Genomic DNA, 20,445 nt, shown 5'->3' on the forward strand with positions numbered 1-20,445 from the left:
CCAAAGAGAAAAACTTTAATTTTTTCAAAGATTGTATTTATTTTTTAGAGGGAGAGAAAAGGAGAGAGAGTGAGGGAAAGAGAGAGAGAGAGAGAAAGGAGGAAGGTCAGAAGGAGAAGCAGACTCCCCACTGAGCAAGGAGTCCAATGGAGGACTGAATCCTAGGACTCTGGGTTCGTGACCTAAGCCGAAGGCAGATGCTTAACCAACTGAGCCACCCAGGTGCCCAAGAATAAACTTTATTATTACATTTCTTGCGTGGTTGAATGCCCAGTGAAATAAATTTGGCTTTACAATAGCTTTCCTCCTCACAGAAAGGAAAGGGTGGCAGGAGAGAGGGACTAGCAACCATGCATGATAGTGTGCATCTACCTAGCATACAAGTCCCAGAAAAGGGAGACCCCATAGGGAGAAGACATTTTGAATCAGTGGTAGCTCTTTAAAAACAAACAAAACTCAGACATTTCAGGTACTTCAACTATTTTTGCAGGAAACTCAAAATCCCATCGAATTACCCAAAGATTTCAAAGTCAGAACAATCCTCCCAGAGCCTCCCAGTGGCCTAAATCTTTTAAGCCAGCAGACTACTTGGTGATTTGGCCTTTCTGTGCAGTATGTGAATCACAGGTTTTAATGGCCTAAAAGAGGAAATGCTAATTCCCTGTGGTCTGGATATACCTAACAATAGAAGCACCTGGAAATGCTGTTTTCTTGGTTTTGGATTCAATTAAGATATTTATCTGGTACTAGGTACACAATTATGTGGTGTGCCACTTAATTTTCATAACAATCTGCAAGACATTAGGTTGGTAACAAAGACAAAGAGTTCAGTATGAAACTAAAAAGGAGCTGGTGCTTTAAGTGCATTAAGACCAGGCTGATGAGTGGAGGGAGATGACAATGGCTCCAGAGTATCTCCTGTCTCATTTGGGAAGCTGACTGGGGGACCACAAGAAGAGGAGGCAGCTTAGGAAGAAGCTAATAAGCTGTGAATATTTTGAGTTTGAGGTGACTTTGAAACATCCCAACAACCACAGAAGCTCAGAAAAGAGGCCTGGACTGAAGATGGGCTTTGGAGTCATGGGTACATGGATAATAAAGTAATGGATGTGGATGGCAACATCTGGGGCATGAAGAGCATGGACTTCAGGAAATACAAGGAACAAAGAATCTGGACAAACACCACCATTGAAGAGGCAGCAGGGAAAGAAGAGCACAGGTGAGGCTGAACTTGCCATCACACATGGAGATGAGAGAACCTGATGACATGAAAGCTAAGAGAGTCTCAAGGAGAGCAGAGTGGTCAGAGGCATTAGAGGCCAGAGAAGAGCCAAGAAAGGCCAGAAAAGGAACATTCTGTTTGACAAGGAGAGGGTCTCTGCCTCAGAGCAATTTCAGGACAGAGACAGCAATTTCATGGAGATAGCAGACTCATCACAGTGGAGTGCAGAGTCAGCAGGAGGAGAGATGCTTTGTGATTATCTTGAGATGATTCCTGGAACTTGATTGCAAATGGAAAGAGATGGAGGATACCTGGGTAATGTTGAGTGGTTGTTTGCTCTTTTATTTTTATTTTTGTTTTTAAAGAATGCAGGCATTTGAAGATACAAGAGAGAGGGACCAACTGAGGAAGCAAGACTCTGGGGACACAGAGGGGGTCAGGATCCAGATCAATAAAGTTTGACTCTGAGCTGTACAATGATCACCCCAACCCCTGAGAAAAGAGCGAACAAGGTGGAGAGGGCTGGCATGATTGGGGTTGGGATAGGAGACATCAGGGGAAGACCTTGACAGAGCCCATCACCTGGGGCCTCAATCTTCCCTGTGAAGCAAGTTTCAGCGTCTTTGTGGAGATGGAGGTGGAGGGAAGCCAGAGGAGGTTACCTTGTGCTGTGGGCCATGGCTCATGCTCTCCCATTCACACCCAGAGAGAGAAAATAGCCCAGCCTTTGGGTTGAGCGATCAAATACATGCCTGGGGAGAAAATATAGATCACCTATACCTCTGTGCTCCACCCTGACACCGACACAAGGCAGATAGCATCCTGACGGGAGGCGCTTACCTGAGACTCCACTTGGATCACAGGCGGGATTTCCTCTGCCTCCAAAGGAAAGAGAGAGATCTGGTTGCAGGCCCTCTTAGAGAGCTCCTCCATGCAGCAACTACATTTGTAGCTTCAAAGTTGCCTCAGTTACCCCTGTATTCTGAAACTGCCGATGGTACACACGGAGAAATGACCCCTCAGGCCAACCACAGAAAGCCCCCAAACCGGACTACCAAGATTGTAAGGTGATTTTCCCAAAGATGTAAAGGAAATGACATTATTTCCCTTTGGGGAAGATTTTCCAAGATTTCATAGAGAATTTTGTGGAAAGCTAACAAATGCTACTATAGGAGGGGTGGAACACCTCAGGGAAAGCAGCACAAAAGCTGAAACTAATAAGTAAACATGTCCATAGACATAATTTTTACTGCTGCAGACACATAAAACCAACAGGAAGAAGCAAATCCCTTCCTCTACAGTCAGTGGAAACTAACCTGTGACTGTTTTGTGGCCACCTAGGGCATTCCTGACAGTCGGGAAAAGCTCCAGGTCTAAACAGTACACTTTTCAACACCCTTGGGAGGTGAAAAACAGGCCTGTTAAGCTGTCCTGCACACATGCTGGAAGGGGTCCCTCTGGAGGGTGTCAAGTCTAAATGAATGGATGAGAGGTAAGGAGCCCCAAAATCAGTTGCTTGAGTTTAGACAGCTCAAGGGGCAGTTCTTTGCCAAGAATCCAACTACTCCTGGCCTGGTAGTTGATTAAGATGGTGTTTCTGTGCATGGACGGGGCCAGCTGTCTCTTGGCAAAGATGTGTACTCCATAATCTAAAGTTAAATATAGTTGAACACAGTTGAACTAAGTCTTGATGATGTGTCTCGTAGCTACCTGCTAGAGGCAGAAATATTTGCAGCAGATTTGGCTAGGTGGCAGGGAGAGAGACCACACAATAACTCAAAAAGTTCTTTTCCAGTTCTGGGATGATGGACTTTATAGAAAAAGCCATAAAGATAGAAGTTTAGGGCCAAACATGGTCTTGGAGATATTTAAAGTGTACCACTTTTTTACATTAATAAGGTTGCTAAGACCGGAAAGGTTAATAATGATGTCATTATCAACAGAGAAAGACTCCAGGAAAGAGCAAATTGGATAAATAAATAATAGCATGTGGAATTGCTTATTCTGGTAGAGGACAGGCATGTCCTAGTTCCCATTGCCTGGTCAGAGACCTTAACTCTGTCACCCTCCCATCTTCACTTCCACTTGGCCCCTTCTCATAAACCTAAAAATACACTCAAGACTCTACTGTCCTGGAAAAACATTCTCTTAACACTGCTTCCCTTCTTCTACTGGCAAATTTTAAGAAAATATGAGGTAGCAAGAAAATGTTCTATGGTCTGAATATTTGCCTCCCCCCAAATTTCGTGTGTTGAAGCCCCAATCCCCAAAACGATAGTATTTGGAGGTGGGACCTTTGGGATGTGATTGGGGTTACATTAGGCCTTGAGGGTGGAGGCCCTCATCATGGGGTTAATGATCTTAGAAAAAGAGAAAGAGATCCAAGATCTCTCTCTGCCTCCTCCATGGGAGGGTGCAACAGGGCAGCCACCAGCAAACCCGTCTGGGGAGGGTCCTCCCCAGACATTGATGCTGCTAGCATCTTGATCTTGAACATCCCCGCCTCCAGAATGGTGAGAAATAAATGTCTGCTGTTGTGTAAGCCACCAAGTCTGTGGGATTTTGTTCCAGCAGAACCAAGTCACCTAAGAAAGAGTGCCAGCTTTGAAAGTATATAATTCTATGTTAAAATACTGACTAGTGCTTACTTTAAATTTCTTTAGTCTGGCTCTTCTCTTGTGTTTCAGCTGGCTATTGATTATAAGTCTCTCTCATTCCTCTCCAGTTCTTCTTTCTTTCCCTAATTTTGCTACATGCAGGCTCCATGGTTGGCACTTTGCTCAAGGCAGACGTTCCCCCCTGGGCAGTACAACCTGACACAGAAAACCTCTCCTCTCTACTCTCTGCACACATCTGCTCCTATTCCCTGCACCACTTACATGTCCCAGAAGCATGTATTTGGTGTGTTCCAAAGGCAGCTCATTATGTCCTCTCCCTGCAAAACCTCTTTTTCCTCCATCACTCTATGCCCTAGATAACTGTCCCCATTGTTAAAACTAAAAGCCTCGTATCAATTTCTGACTCTTCCTTCCCTGTAACCCCGACATCTTATCTGTCATCAAGGTCTTTTAATTCTACACCCCAAACTTCTGATCTTTCTTTTCCCCTTAGCTCAGGGCCACATCTATACTCTTTAAATTGCTTTCTGATGTGAATTTTCATGTCTATTTCTCTCGACTCCAGAATCAAGTGATCTCTATAATATACAAATCAGATACTGATGCAGCCACACTGCCAACCTCTGTTTTCCTGCCTACGGGATATAGCTTCCAGTACATACTATACTCCTTATCCATCAGGGGAAGTCTAGCTCCACCTCCCACATATGTCCCCTACTCAGTGGAGACTATCCTAAATGGCCCATCTAGCCCCTGCCCCGGACCTGAGTGAATTGCCCACTAATTTCTGGTCTCTTTAGTACCTTTTATATATCTCTACTCTATATGCTGAGTATCTTCCTACATGCTCCCCCCTTCCCCCCAGTTAGTCTGTGAGTTCTTCTTTGGCAAAGAGCACATCTTACTTATTTTCCCAGCACATGGCACAGTCTCTGAAAATCAACACTTACTAATATTTTTTGAGTGGCAAATATATAAAGTGAATGAATGAATGAATAAGATGATAACTTATAGGTCTTACTGACCCATTTTGGAAGATTGCACTCTATTTTGTCTTCTTCCTGTGGCCTTCTATTGTTAATGTCAAATTTTTGGGAAAGTTTCTCTGAAACATCAATATGAAGTACATGGAATGTGTCTGTGTAATCACAGACTCCTTTAGCCATGAGGATTCCTAGGGTGCCTTGACTGATCATGCATAGAACTGTGACTCTGCTTTGCTCAAGAAGGTGGACATAGGCAGGAGACCATAACTTCACTGCATATTTGCTCTGCCTCTTAATTTTCTGGTGTGACAAGAGCCTCCATGAAAAGTAGGGTGAATGTTCTTTATTCTCCTTGTCCTTTAGCTACCTCAAGGGTTCATTTTCTCAAGGTAACTGCCCTAAAATTACAAACCATATGGTCTATAACAGAATGAAAGTATACACATTATCAAAAGAGATTTTTTTCTCCTTCATAGGTAAGTTGAGGTAATCTTAAAGGAAAGTAAAAGTGCTTATTATATCCCCAAGTCTTGCTAAATAATACTCCTGTCCCTTCTCTAAACATCTCTTGAGTCAAATTTCTGTTTTCCCTACACAGTACCACTGCCCTAGTTTTCAGCCTATCACCACAGCAGTGATTCTCTCATTCTGTTCTCCCTGAAAACCCACCATTATTTTCTTCATTATGTTATATGTGAGAGTGGTGTGGTATATTTAGGATATTGTCATCTCTTTACAGATATATGTTAAACACTTTTGGAGAAAGACAACATGTTTGTATTTTTCTTTAATAATTCACAAAAAATAGTAATCAAATTTGGAAAAATGTTTATTGCGGATGTCTGCATAAGGCTATTCATATGTATTAATTACAAAATAAAAACAACTAAATGTCTACCTGTAGAGGGCTGATTGAATAAACTATAGTACATCCACATAAAAGAGTACTATACTGCTATGAAAAAGAAATGAGTAGCAGCTTATTTATTCTATGGCGTGGTGATCTATAGATTATATTGTCAAGAAATAAAAAGGAAAGTAGAAAAAATGTACATATATATTTTTTGATGGAAGGCTAAATCAAAACCTTTTTTTTGTTTTTAAAAGATTTTATTTACTTATTTTATTTTAGAGAATATACATGTACACATGTGTGAGCAGGGGGAAGAGCAGAGAGGAAGGAGAGGGTGGGAGAAAGACTCTCAAACAGACTCCCCATTGAGCGGGAGCCCCCACGCAGGCAGATTTCACACCCTTAGATCATAACCTGAGCAGGGACCAAGAGTCAAAGGCATAACTGATTGAGCCATCTGGGCCCCCCAGTTAAAAACATTTTTTAAAAGGATACCATTAAGAGAGGGAACAGTATGGAAGCCATAAGGATAAAAGCTAGATTTGTCAAAATACACCTTTTGGGATGATTTGGTTTTGTAACCATGCAATCACTTCACATAATAATTAAACATTTTAAATTAAAAGCAATTCTTAAGAAATGAAAGCAAAATAAATAAATGAACCCAAGTACATAATGAGCTAGTGGCATTGAAAGCACCAATTCAGGTGATCTTAAACACAGTGATTTGATTGCACAACCTTAAAAGGATATACCTTAAGGACAAAAGGTAGCAGAAAAACAATAAAAATAAAAGTCCTAAACTTCTCTTAGAAAGCAAATCATCTACTGTAATGTTGATGTCATTATTTTGAGTCTTTGGATGTGTATTGTGGTAGACAGTGATGTAGTAATCCTGTGGCTATTAAGACCTGGGATTTTGGAGATGAGGAAAAGGAGGCATAAGGTCAGTTTGATAGAGTTACATCTAATTTTTAAAAAAGGCTTATAGTCCAGAATTTGAGTTGGAAACTATCAATATGATGTATATTAATCTTAAAAAAATCCAGATATGATACCAAAAACACAGACAACAAAAGTAGTATATCAAAATTAAAAATTCTGTGCATTGAAGAACACAATTAACAGAGTGAAAAGGCACTTTATGGAATAGTAGAAAATATTCAAATTTTTCAAATAATGTATCTGATGAGGGGTTAACATTCAGAATAGATAAAGCACTGCTATGGTTCAACAACAAAAAATAAACAACTCAATGAAAAAAAATGGGCAGCATTTTTACAAAAAAGATCTACAGATGGCCACATGCAAAGATGCTCAACTTCAAACTGTCAGGATAATGCAAATTAAAACTGCAGTGAGATAGCCACCTCACACCCATTAGGATGGCTATAACCAAAAAGCAAACAAAAGAGAAACAAATATGTTGAGGATGTGAAAAAATTTGAATCCTGTGAGTGGGAATGCCGAATGGTGCAGCCTCCATGGAAAACAGTGTGGTAGTTCTTAAAAAGGTTAAACATTGAACTAAAAATATAACTCAGCAAACTCCACTTCTGGGTATATGCCCCAAAGAATCAAAAGCAGAGTCTCAGAGAAATATCTATATACCCAGGCTTACAGCAGCATTATTCACAATAAACAAATAGTGGAAACAGCCCAAGTGTCCACCAAAGGATAAATTAATAAGCAAAATGTGGTATATGCTTAAAATGGCATATTATTCAGCCTGAAAAAGAAGGACATTCTGACAGAAGCTACAACGTGGGTGAATCTTGAACACATTTCACTAAGTGAAATAAGCCGGTCACAAAAAATAGAAACTGCGTGATTCCACTTACATGAGGTACCTGGAGTAGTCAAATGCATAGAGACAGAAATGGAATGGAGTTTGCCAGGAGCTGGGGCAAAGGGAGTCTGGGGAGTCATTGTTTAATGAGTACAGAGTTTCAGCTTTGCAAGATGCAGAGAGTTCTGGAGATGGATAGTGGTGATGGTTGCACAACAATGTGAAATACTTAGTACTACTGAATTGTACACTTAAAAATGGTTAAGATGGGGGCACCTGCGTGGCTCAGTCGGTGAAGCGTCTGCTTATAGTTCAGGTCATGATCCCAGAGTCTCGGGATCAAGCTCCGAATCGGGCTTCCTGCTCAGTAGGGAGCCTGCTTCTCCCTCTCTTACCTGCTCAGTGCTCTCTCACTCTGTTTATCTTTCTCTCAAATAAACACAATCTTCTTAAAAAATGATTAAGATGGTAAATTTTATATTATATATTTTTTACCACAATTAACAGTTTTAAAAATAATGAATCAAGTGAATACAATATAGAATTGATATTTTTAAAAAGAATTTATTTGTTCATTAGAGAGAGAGAAAGAGAGGGACGGAGCATGAGAGGAGGGAGAGGGGCAGAGGGAGAAGCAGACTCCCCACTGAGCAGGGAGCCCAATGCGGTTTCTATCCCAGGACCCTGGGATCATGACTTGAGCCAAAGGTGGGTGCTTAACCAACTGAGCCACCAGGTACCTCTCAAAATTTGATATTTTAAAAAGATATTTGGTAGTATATGGACCTTATCTGAATACCAATTCAGACAAGTAATATTTTAGGGGTGTCTGGCTGGCTCAGTTGGAAGAGCATATGACTCTTGATCTCAGGGTCACGAGTGTGAGCCCTACATTGGATGTAGAGATTACTAAAACAAACAAATTAAACAAAGTAATACCTTTATGAAGGATGTGGAAAGGAAAATACTGCCTGGATATTTTATGATATTAGGGAATTATTGTTTTTTTAGGTGTGGTAATGATATTATGGACTTTGTTTGCTTTTTGGAGTGGTTTTTGTTTTAATTTTTGTTTTAATTAAGACTTTGTTTTTTAAAGAAGCTTTAAGGTTTACAGCAAAATTGAGGGGAAGGTACAGAGCTTTCCCATTAACCCCTTGCTCCCAGGGACACCTGGGTGCTCAGCGGTTGAACATCTGCTTTTGGCTCAGGTTGTGATCCTGGGGTCCTGGGATCAAGTCCCACATCAGGCTCCTAGGGAGCCTGTTTCTCCCTCTGCATGTGTCTCTGCTTCTCTCTGTGTGTCTCTCATGAATAAATAAATAAATAAAATCTTAAAAGAAACACTTGCTCCCAAACATGCACAGCCTTCCCCATTACCAACATTCTCCACCAGAGGGGTGCATTTGTTACAGCTCATGAACCTATACTGACACATCATAATCACCCAGAGTCCATAGTTCACGTTATCACTCACTCACAGTGGTATAGATTCTGTGGGTGTTTTAGGTATTCCTTTCTAAGATATACACTTACATATTTACAGATGGAATTGTACGACATTTGGGATGTGCCTCAAAACAATCTGGGACTGAAGGGAAGTTATGTTGGAGTGTAGATAAGATCGGTAATGAATTGATACTTGTTGAAACTGACTTAGGGGTACAAGAGGCCTCCTTACATTATTTTCTCCACTTATGTTTATTCTTGAAACTTCCCCATAATAAACACTTTTTTAAAAAAGATTTTATTTATTTATTCATGAGAGATACATAGAGAGAGCGAGAGAGAGGCAGAGACACAGGCAGAGGGAGAAGCAGGCTCCATGCAGGGAGCCCAACATGGGACTTGATCTTGGGACTCCAGGATCATGCCCTGGGCCGAAGGCAGGTGCCAAACCGCTGAGCCACCCAGGAATCCTAATAAACACTTTTTAACAATGTTTGCAATTCTGAAATCTATGTTTATAGTGGCTCATTATACTATTTTCTTTTTCTCTGTGCTTATGTAAGTTTCCTAATACCAAGTTAAAAAAAAAATCCTTCACCAGAATGATCATCCATATCCAATGGTATCACCAATTTCCTTACTACCTCTCATCGTCTACAGGGTGAAGTGTAAGTTCCCCATGATGAAAACGAAGCCCTCAGTGACCCACCCTCTACCCTGCTTTCCAGCCCTTGCGCACAGGGCAATGCTAACGTAATGTGGTTCCTAAATACACAGCGCTGTTCGTAGCTCTGCCTTTTCACATGGTTTTCCTTCTTCCTGCAATGTTCTTTCCCTGCTTGTACACCTGGCAAAAATTCATCTTCCAAAAACCTCTTCAGGGCTCATGTTCTCTAAAACCTTCCCTTATCGCCTCTCTCAACTCCTTAGTTTATATCTTGCCTCACTCACATAAATATCTGAGAATGGTCCAGGGCAAATTGTCACTCTACTACTTCTCCAACATGTACAAACACTACTCTTCACACAAATTTCATGACGTTAGAATTATTTGATTATGGGGCTGCCCCCCTCACGAGGCTATAATTGTACAATAGATGCTGGATACATATTTATTAAATCACACTGGCTCCTGCTTCAAAAATTTTTGAGTGACATTGCAAAGAGAAGGAAAGGCTAAAATGAACAAAAACCTATTCAATAACCAGAGTATTGTTTTTCATACCCTAAATCAATAGAGAAAATACAGTAGTCACCAGAACTAATTAAAGAGGTCACTAAAGATTTTGTGTTATCTCAGAACACACATACACACACACACAAATTCTTCTCAACAGACAGATCATATGGCTCCAGTCATACAATTATTTTTGATCACTTCAGAGAACATGGGAAAATCTTTAGTGGAATATCATGTAGGTATTCTTCTCTGTAGATATAAGAACCTTATTTGGAGGACCCCTGAAAGGGACTTTGGCGTTGTAAAAGATGTAAAGCACTGATTAGGAACATTGGTAACATTTGCAGATTCTCTCCATACATTTTAATGATTATTTTAGTAAATCTCTTGTTCCTCTTTTCTTTTAAAATTTACCTTTTTAAAAATATTTTATTTATTCATTCATGAGAGACACAGAAAGAGAGAGGCAGAGACATGCCCTCTTTTCTTCTCCCTATGAGGGAGAGGTCCATATCTTTCCACTTCCTGATCCGTTGATGGAACTCTGCAATCTAGAAATCCATGTCCTTCCATCTGAGGAAAAAGTATTGAATTATTTCTTAGATGATATCTTATTCTATTCTACCTATTTCCCTTGCTTTCTTCTGGAATCTTCTTAGTAGGATGATAGATCTCTTAAAGGAGTGTTCTAATTTTCTTTACTTTTCTTTCTTTCCCATCTCTTTATCTTAATCCTTTACTTTCTGGAAGATTTCCTCCCAGTGTATCCTCTAATCCTTCTACTGAATTTTTAATTTCTGCTATCATGCTAATCTCCAAGGACTCTTTTGTATTCTAAATGTTTTTTGATACTATTCTATTCTTGTTTCATATATGTAATGTCTCCTCTTATACCTCTAAAATCATTATGGTGGGTTTTTTTTTTAAGTTTTCTTAGAAGTATATAATTTCGGGGCACTTGGTTGGCTCAGTCAGTTGGGTGTCCGACTCTTGGTTTCAGCTCAAGTCCTGATATTGGGTTCATGGGACTGGCCCTGCATCAGGCTCCGAGCTCAGAATCTCATCTGCTTGCTCCTCTTCATGCCCCTCTAAACCTCCTCCAACTTGCTTGCACATGCACACACCCTCTCTCTTTCTAAAATAAAGAAATAAAACCTAAAAAAATGTGTACAATTTATTTCTTCCAAGCAACCTTTTCCAACAAGGCTTCCAACAAGTCTTTGTTTTGACTCCTTTTTTACTTCTTTCAAATCTCTGGAGCTCCCTGGTTATCCACTCAAATTGGATAAAATACAAACTTTTGTAGAGTTTGTTGATTATGGACTTCAATATAGGATAATAAGTTGGGGAATTTAAATGTGAATCTCAAAATGGGTTGTTTTATTGAAATCTCTTTTCTTAGGTGGTTAGATTTACTAGATATGGCTCCTCTGACCTACAGCCTGGAGAATAAAGGCCTGAATGCCAGCGTTCTGGGAGCCAGGTTGGGTAAGAAGGTTGGGGAAATAAAAATTCAGTATGCACATTTTAACTTAATTTCCATTTGTTCAATATAATGTCCCCGCCTGCAACTAGCCAAGTGTTCCTTAGTTCAGAAATCTTTTTGAAAAACCGTATGTAGAGATTGAAATTCCCATCTTTCTCTAGGGTACAGAGAAGCAGTTGCCAAGCCACTTGGGATAGGGGCAGAGACCTGAGGGACCAATTCTTCTTAAACAAGCTTTCAGCCAATGCTGTTTTTAGCCCCCATACCACCCGCATTTCCAGAGGAAACTGGTGCTGCTGATTGCTAAGCTCTTTTTTTTTTGAAGGTTTCAAATGTACTTTATTTCTTAAATCATGCCATATTTTAGTGGGTGCACAGTGCTTTCACTTGGCATCAATTATGAGTTGGTTTTGAAACAATTCATTATTACACCAGCTGGGATTACTGATCCCTTCATTCCTTTAGGGGTGACTCTGCCAACAGGGGACAGGTTCCATTCTATCCCAATTTGTGTTGCTGTATATGCCCATACAGCAATAGAGAAAGTGGCTCCACTAGCTAATACAGCATTACCATATTTGTCATGGAAATCTGGTGACTGCCTTGCCATTGTTTGTGGAATGCTTTGAACTCGGAGACGATTTCGAGCCTTTCTGGCCACGGGAAACATCCTGAAGCTGAAGGCAGAAACGATGCAACTGCGGTTACTGCTTTGCTACAACTTCGTGCCAAGTACCCTTGCAAAGAGCCCTGAAACACAAAATGATTCCTGAGCTTTTAAAGAAAAGTCTCATGGCACAATCATATCATTTCTTATCTTTCTCCAGTTCTGGCTTGGGATTTAGATTTCTCAAGCCCATTAGAAAAATTGTCATTTACCATCTGCTTTCCAAATTCCAAAAATTGTCTTACTTTCTCTTCTCCTCTTCTCTACTTGCTTTATGATGTGAAAAAAAAAAACCCTTTGCTTTGTTTTATTGTGGTTGAACATGTACTTTCAAACAAACAATTTCCTTTAAAGAATTTATTTACTTATTCATGACACACAGAGAGAGGCAGAGACATAGGCAGAGGGAGAAGCAGGTTCCCTGTGGGGATCCCGATGTGGGACTTCATCTCAGGACCCTAGGATCACACCCTGGGCCAAAGGCAGACACTCCATCACTGAGCCACCCAAGCATCCCTCAGCCCAACCGTTTTAACCAGAAGTACCTCTTTCAGTTGTCTTTCACCACCAATCATCCTTTGACCAAGTCTTAATGTAAATTATTCAATCTCAAGTTGGAGGGGGAACTTAGAGGATCTGGAATAAATGTTTAGATTTTTAAGACAATGAATGACTTTTATAGAGAAAGCTTCATCATGCATCTGCAAGGAGAGGGAGGCAGTTTGCTAGCTGGGATAAATGTGCTTATGAGGCTGGAAAATTGTGGGATTCTGTTGGTATGAACAGTGGCAAACAGACTTAAAGAATGTGGACTGATTTTAAGTTAGTCTTCTTAGATTGCATATGAATTGAATGGGAACAGTCATCTCATCAAGAAATCTTGAGCAGAGTTGGGAGCTGAGAAAAGGGTTCGGACTGTTTTGATTTTTGAGAGGCAAAACATCTGTTTTTGATTTTATGCACTGCCCTCTCTCCAGGCGCTTTTAAGTATCTTTAAAGATGCCTAAACACATGATGATCTGGTCTCTGTGAAACAAAGTATGGTTTAATAAATCCAGATTGTATCCATCTACTTGCTTGGACATTTGAAAAAAGTTGCCCCACAGCTTGACCATGTCTCAGACTTGAGTTTATCCAAGTTGCTATTTTTGGATAGACTGTGCAAAGTAAGCCAAATAACAGTTGATTTTCCATCTGCCTCTGATTATCTGAGGTAATGTTTCCCAAACTGTGTTCTGTGGAACATCAAAACCCAAATTGCCAGTGGGTACTCCATGAAAAAAATAACAAAACAATAAAAAGCATTCGTCTTCTAAATTTTGTTTAACTATGTATAAGTAAAATATTAAAATATATTTATACAATTGCTTTTCTTATTCTATAATCTGTCCTTAAGAAATGCAGTGCCATGCACAAAGACCAACAAATAATATAAGAGATCACCTGATTCATGAACACATGGTTTTCAAGTCCAAGAATGATAAGTGCAGATTTATTATATGGTTATATACTCTGTCTCTTAAAATTTTAAGAAACATCTGTCATACTCTATATGTTTTATCTCAAAATATTGAAAACTTGAAATTTGTTGTTAGTTTTTTTTTTTTTACTATTTTGTGCATTTGTAAGATAATCTTTTTTAAAAGTCTTCAGAAGGCATAAAATCATGCTGAGAAAGCACAGTTATGATACAAAGAGGTATACGATCAAGTGCCACAGTGACTTTGAGAGGTGAAGTCGTAAGAGTTCAGAGAAAGAAGTCACTGTGGACTGATGACATTGGGGAAGGCTTTGAGTAGGAAGTGTGATTTGAAAGAGGTCTTGAAAGTCAGAAGATATTGTGCATGCTCTCACATGTCTCACTAGTATGCCAAGAATGCAAAGCTCTGACTGCTTTTAACCCAGGCCATTTCTCAGGGTGTATTTGCAGCTTAAGCAACTTTGAAAGATGAAATAATTTCCCTCTTGGAAAAGAGCAGTCTTGATGACTACTTGCTATAAAATGATGGTGCCCCAATGCCTGAGTGGCTCAGTTGGTTAACCATATGACTCCTGATTTCTGCTCAGGTTATGATCTTGGGGTCATGAAATCAAGCCCCATGTTGGGCTCTACGCTCAAAGGGGAGTCTGCTTGAGATTCTCTTTCTCTCTCTCTAAAATAAATAAATAAATCTTTAAAAAAATGGTGGCACCCCAAGTTCTTTGTTCTCACAAATAACACAATTCACTGAGTGTGATGGAGTTTGGAGGTGATTAGAACATAAGGGCAGAGTCCTCATGAATGGAGTTGCTGTCCTTACAGATGAGATCCCCAAGAGCTCCCTTGTCCTTTATACCATGTGAGAAGACAGCTATCTATGAACCAGGAAGTGGGCACCGACCAGACGCTGAACCTGATAGTGTCTTCATCTTGGACTTCCCAGCCTCCAGAACTGTGAGAAATGTTTCTGTTGTTTATAACCCACCCAGTCTATAGTACTTTGTTTTCAGTGACTGAGCTATTAATCATGGCATTATAAAGACTCCCACGTTCAGTTGGTATTCTCAATATACGTTTGGATGTTTCTTGAATAACTGAAAATGAATGTATTAAGAAGTTGATTGTGAGCATGAGGGGTTTGGTTAAGTGGGGCCCCAAACTTGACAAGGCGAATAACTTTAAAGTGACCCACAGAGTTTTATTTTTCTAAATTATTTTTCCAAGGCTTTCAAAATCAATCATTTGGATTGGAAACAAAATTGTATACACACACACACACACACACAATTTTATATATATATATATAATCTTACAATGATATATAATCATATATATATAATATATATATATATCTTATCTGGATATATGTATATCAAGGTAAATAAAAGCCATATCATAAATTCTACTGCAAAAAATAATTCCTAGAGTAAATAAATGCATTTAAAAAATGTAACAAATTCAAAACTTATTTAACCTAAATTGAAAATTAATGAAATCCAAAAATTATCACTATTATTATGCTATTGGCTCTATTTTATTTTATTTTTTATTTTTAAAATTATTTTCAAGTTAATTAACATATAGTGTAGTATTGGTTTCAGAAATAGAATTTAATGATTCGTCACTTACATATAACACCCAGTGCTCATCCCAAGTGTCCTCCTTAATGCCCATCCCTCAGTCAGCCCATCCCCCCACTAACCTCCCCTTCAGGAACTTACAGTTTGTTCTCTATACTTGACAGTCTCCTGTGGTTTGTTTCCCTCTCTGTTCTCATATTATTTTAGTTTTTTCTTCCTTTCTCCTATATTCATCTGTTTCTTAAATTCCACACATGAATGAAATTATATGATATTTGTCTTTCTCTGGCTGACTTAGTTCTTTTTTTTAATAAAAATTTTATTCGTTTATTTGAAAGAGAGATGACATGAGCAGAGGAGAGGGGCAGCGAGAGAAGGAGAAGCAGACTCCTTCCTCCCTGCTGAGCAGGCAACCTGACTTGGGGCTCAATCCCAGGATCCTGGGATCATGACCTGAGCCGAAGGCATACGCTTAACCAGTTGAGCCACCCAGGTGTCCCCTGACTGACTTATTTTGCTTAGCATAATACACTTTAGTTCCATCCACATCATGGTAAATGGCAAGATTTCATTCTTTTTGATGGCTGAGAAATATTCCTTTGTATTTATATACCACATCTTCCTTATCCACTCATCAGGTAGATTTTGGGCTCTTTCCATCGCTTGGCTATTGTTATTAATGCTGCTATAAATATGAGGGTGCATGTGACCCTTCAAGTCAGCATTTTTGTATCCTTTGGGCAAATACCTAGAGTGCAATTGCTGGGTCATAGAGTAGCTCTATTTTTAACTTTTTGGGAAACTTCTATACTGTTTTCCAGGGTGGCTGCACCAGTTTGCATTTCTATCAACAATGCAAGAGGGCTCCCCTTTCTCCACATCCTTGCCAACATCTGTTGTTTCCTAAGTTGTTATTTTTTGCCATTCTGACCAGTGTAAGGTGATATCTCATTGTGGTTTTGATTTATATTTCCCTGACAATAAGTGATGTTGAGCATTTTTTCATGTGTCTGTTGGCTATCTGTATGTCTTCTTTGGAGACGGGTCTATTCATATCTTCTGCCCATTTCTTCACTGTTTTATTTATTTTTGGGGTGTTGATTTTGGTGAGTTCTTATAGATTTTGGATAGTAGGCCTTTATCAGACATGCCATTTGCAAATATCTTCTCCCATTCTGTAGGCTGCCTTTTAGTTTTGCTAATTGTTTCCTTCACTGTGCAGAAGCTTTTCATCCTGATGAAGTCCCAGTAGTTCATTTTTGTTTTTGTTTCCCTTGCCTCCTGAGACATGCCTAGTAAGAAGTTGCTGTGGCCGAGGTCAGAGAGGTTGCTGCCTAGGTTCTCCTCTAGGATTTTGATAGGTCCTGTCTTGCATTTAGGTCTTTCATCCATTTTGAATATGCTTTTGTGTATGGTATAAAAAAGTAATGACCCTCAAAGTTTTAAAAGCAATCTCTGATTACACAAGTTCTTTTGAATATAGAAGCTCATTTATCTCCATTATAAATAACCTATCAAACCAAGTTTCCTTAAGTTAATACTCTCCCATTTAAAAAAAAAAAGAAAAGAAAAAGAAAAAGACTTTCAAAAATGTCCTCACGGCACTATAAGAGCACTCACATAAACACACACACACACACACACACACACACAGATCTACACACACATACACATACTTTTCATCTGGTTTAATTCCACAGTAACATCTTTCATTAGGTCTTGGGCATCATTTCCCTAACTCCAGGACTGTGGCTGTCTATAGACTAAAAGAGGGCATCACTTCCTCTTTTTTAAATTAACATGCTCTTGCTTTCTGTTGATTATCTCAGTGTATCCAATGGTCTAACTCAGTTATCAGTTGATTTATGCTTTGTATGGAATGTGTGTGGTTATTCAGTTCATTTACAGTAAAAACCAAACCAAAGTCCTTACAGTAGCCCAGAGACCCCCCTCAACTCTCTGACCCCATGGCCGCCTCTGTCCCCTAGCTCACTACCTAGGCCACACCAACTAAGTCCTCACCTCTTCAAGGCTTGGCTCAAAGGTGACTGCTCAGTGAAGACAACAGCTCTCAGAACTCTAGCATTTTAATGTTCTCCTTTTTCTACCCCCCCTCCCATATTCTTTTCTTCCTTACATTCAATTATTTGCCTATTTACTATCCTTACTGTTTGTGCTCTTTCTCTCCCTTTAGAATGCCAGCTTCACAAAGTCAGCAGCGTCTTTGTTGTTGGTTTACTGATGTATCCCAAGTACACAGAACGTGCCCAGAACAAAGTAAGCATTTAGTGAATATCTGTTAGTCTAGATGGATGAATTACAATGAAATAATATAAATCAATAAGAAAAAGACAGACAACCCAAATAGAAATAAAATGGGCAAAAGGCTTAAATAGGCATTTCATAAGAGGATATCCAAACAACTAGTAAACCAAGGAAAGATGCCATAAAGCTTTCATGGTTAGGAAGATGTCAGTTAAAAAGCACAATGAGGAGGGCACTTGATGGGATGAGCACTGGGTATTACATTATATGTTGGCAAATCGAACTTCAATAAAAACAAATTAAAAAATAACAAATAATTAATTAATTAATTAATTAATTAATTCAAAGTGGATTACAGAAAAAAAAAACCCACAATGAGAGGGGTGCCTAGGTGTTTCAGTCAGTAAAGAGTCTGACTCTTGATTTCGGCTCAGGTCAGGATCTCAGAGTCTTGAGATCAAGCCCCGTGTGCTCTAAACTCAGCACAGAGTCTGCTTGAGATTCTTTTCCCCTTTCTTTCCCTGCCCATCTGCTCCTCCCCCTGCCCCCGCTTGCTTTCTCTCTCGCAAATAAATAAAATTTGAAGAAATTTTAAAAAGCACGCACACAATGAGAAATACCATTACACACTCACCGGGGTGACAAACAGTAAACAACTGGAAATACCAAGTGTTGTCAGCGAGAAGCAGTGAGAAGTCTCATAGTAGTGTAAATTGGCACAGCCCTTATGGCAAACATGTGATATTATCTAGCAAATTGGAATATGTATATGCCCTCATGCTTCCATCTATTCCAGGAACACATTCTGAAACAACACTTACACATGTATACCAGAATTCATATACATGAAGGTTCACTCCAGCGTTGCTTATAAGAGCCAGAAACTGAGAACAAACCGAATGTCCATCAGTAGTTAAATGGATAACTGGATTTGCTATATTCATGTAGTAGAATACTATCCACCAATCAAAATAAATAGGTTATTCTAGACATACTATGGATGAATCCATCAAATAAAAACAAAAAAGAGGATAAGGTAATTCTTAGAGAATTGATTAGAGAATGTTTTCATTCATAAAAAGTTCAAAAACAGACAAAAATAACCATGAATAATTTAGGAATGCAAAAAAAGTGGCAAAACTATAAATAAAAGGAAGGAAATTATCACACACACACACACCGCCCCAATTTCAGGCAGAGAGAGTTGAAACTGTAAAGTGACACTTGGGTAGGGTCAGGGTTTTCTGGGCTGCTGGAGAGGTACTTTTCCTTTCCCCTCGGGGGTGGTTACATAGATGTTTACTGTGTAATTATTCTTTAAAATGCACACAAATACTTCATATACTCTTCTCTAGGCTGGATATCCCACAATTTTTAAATGACAAAAAATTGCCCAATCTTATAGAAATTTCCTTTGGAGGGTTTTAATGTTTTGTTCCTTGTGGCAAAGGATCTTGACAGACCACATCCCTTTTTTTGATATAGTTCTCTTTCCTTAGATGAGAATGTAATATAATCAATTCCGCAGTCCTCATTTTGCAGTTCACAAGAGAGATTGCGTAAGGAGGCAATGAAGAGGAAGAGACAAAACAGAATCAACCAACAGCCTACTTTCAGGGCAGACCCAGTGTCTGACACACGATAGGCGCTCAGTGGGAGTTTGCCATGGACAAAATAGACAATGGTGGCGGCTGCTGGGGCTGACTCAGGGAACATTTCTCCATCTTTTATCATAGGAAGAGTTCTTTACAATAGGCCACCTGGTAGATAAGGTGTTATGAAACCTAGGGGTGGGGTTTCAAGATGTTTTTTGGCCAGACCCATTTGTGTAGGGGGCTAATTCTTTTTGCAGATGCTCCCTCGACTTGCTTCTTTAGTCAGTTTGTAGAGCATTCATATTTCTATCCATGGTTTTGAATGGAGCAAAAGAGACCATGCCTAATCTTACTATGCTCTGTAAATGGTCTCATCTTGCTGAACTCAACACTGTGTGGAATCATTTCTTAAAACAATATGGTTGTTTCGCAGCAAATATTATTAGCAGGTGCCATGTCTGAATCTCTTCTAAGGTTAAGCCTTTAGGGCAACATAAAGCCAGGGTTATTAAAAGAAAAAAATCCAGGGTTATTATAAGAATCATTTGGTGAGCCAGCAAATAACTACAGCTGGACCTTGAACAACACAGATGTGATTTGCACGGGTCCACTTCTACGTGGATTTTTCTGTATACAGTACAATACTGTACATATATTTTGTCTTCCTTAAGATTTTCTCAACATTTTCTTTTCTCTAGATTATTTTACTGTAAGAATACAGTAAATAATACATACAACATACAAAATACATGTTAATCAACTGTTTATGTTATCATTACTGCTTCCAGTCAACAATAGGTTAGGAGTTAAGCTTGGGAGCTGGAGTCAAAAGTTATACATGGATTTTCGACTATGTGGGGTTCAGCCCCACTATGTGGGTAAGCCCCAAATGTTCAAGGGTTGACAGAGTGTAGAAATGCTTGTGAACCCATACTGTGGTCTGTATGGGGCCAGGCTCCTAGGAGTAGAGTGTCCTACCAAATAGTGGTGACCATGTTCCCACCCTGAAATAACTTGTGTCCAGATATCACTGTGTTTATTCAAAGTGGTCTCAGTTATCATCAGTTACTAAGTTCCTGAATGAGATGAAAAACATTAAGGGTCACTAAGGACATCTACATCTGTTCTGCTCATGAGGGCATGTGGACTAAAATGGGAAAAACCTGGCCCAGTAATAAAAACACCAAGCGGCCACTTTGAACCACGCAATCCAGAGAGGCTCAGTCCCCTAGATTTAGTTCTGCCTCCCAGTGACTGTATGACCTTGGCCTAGTA

The 20,445-nt window shown here is 39.4% G+C and overlaps 1 pseudogene; it reads right to left on the reverse strand.

Moving 5' to 3' along the window:
• Positions 1-11,980: 11,980 nt before the first annotated feature.
• On the reverse strand, positions 11,981-12,306 carry LOC112922694 (cytochrome c oxidase subunit 7B, mitochondrial pseudogene; annotated as a pseudogene).
• Positions 12,307-20,445: the final 8,139 nt, after the last annotated feature.

The sequence above is a fragment of the Vulpes vulpes genome, chromosome 1 (assembly GCF_048418805.1).
Source record: "Vulpes vulpes isolate BD-2025 chromosome 1, VulVul3, whole genome shotgun sequence".
Lineage (NCBI taxonomy): Eukaryota > Metazoa > Chordata > Mammalia > Carnivora > Canidae > Vulpes > Vulpes vulpes.